The sequence below is a fragment of the Crocodylus porosus genome, unplaced genomic scaffold, assembly GCF_001723895.1.
Source record: "Crocodylus porosus isolate Cpor-Errol unplaced genomic scaffold, CroPor_comp1, whole genome shotgun sequence".
Taxonomy (NCBI): Eukaryota; Metazoa; Chordata; order Crocodylia; family Crocodylidae; genus Crocodylus; species Crocodylus porosus.
In genome coordinates this window covers 118,738,993-118,740,124 of record NW_017728931.1, presented here as the reverse complement: position 1 = coordinate 118,740,124, position 1,132 = coordinate 118,738,993, and positions in this window count along the sequence as shown.

Sequence of the window (1,132 nt, the reverse complement as noted above, 5' to 3'; positions counted from 1 at the left end):
CAGGCAAGTGTCCCCTTGGGGGCTCTTGCCTTGCCCACAGATTGTGCCAGGGCTGGGGTGGGGGTGGGCTCCCTTAAGTGCCTTGGCCTGCTGGCTTTGCAAGGGTTGCTCAGTGGGCCAGCAGTGGCAGTAGTTCCCTCCGTCCCCCAACAGGCTTAGTTTCAAGCCCGGTGGAACAGGTCAGCCAGTCTGGCTGAGAAGAGCCTCCTCCCCACGGGAGAGAGGTGGAGGCCATCTCTTCCCAGCACCTCGCTGCCTCTCTCACCAAAGAGCGGGCTCTGGTCATGGAAGCCAAAGCATTCCCGATGACCAGTGCCGCAGACTTTGGTTGACTATGTAGATCCTCCTCTCCCCCCTCAGCCCATAGCTCGAGACTGGGAGGATCGAAGAGAACGCCACCTGTGCCCCCAGACCTTTTAGCCCCACTCCCAAATCCCTGTAGCACCTCATGACCTGGCTGGGAGCACTCCGTGTCATTGGTGCCCACATGAATAAGGAGCATAGGATAGTGGTCTGTGGGCTGGAGGAGCTTTGGGATCTTCTCCGCAGTGTCCCGGATACGGGCCCCCGGGAAACAGCAGACTTCCTAGGCTAAGGGGTCGGAGTGGCAGATTGCTCCCTCGGTCCCCCTCAGGATGGAGTCTCCCACAACAAACACTTTACATTTTGTCTTGGGGAGAGTGGGGGCAGTAGCTGCAGTTGAGCCTGTTTGGCTGTGGGAGCTGGCACCTGAGCAGGCTCTGCTGGAACAGCAAGAGGTGTGTACCTGTTGCTAAGCTCCGGTGGAGCAGGGGCCTTGGTGCGGCAGGCCTTAGGGCCCTTAGTCACCTTGGTCCTTGCCCCTGACTGGACAGAGTAGGAGGTCCTGGAGTCCTCCTTTGTCCTGGAGGGAGACGGTGGTATACCCTCCGGCTCCCGGGGGAGAAGGGCCTGGCAGCAGGAGTCAATCTCATGCTCACAGTCCCTGATGGAACGCAGTCTCTGGACTGTGGCCTGGAGCTCCTCCAGCTGGTGCACCAGAGACCCCAAAAGGGAGCAGACCCCACATGGGGAGGTGGCCGTGCTCCCAGCCACCAGAGCCTGAAAAAGGGACAGGCAGCTCCCGCAGCTGAGAGCCAGGGGCTCCATCTGC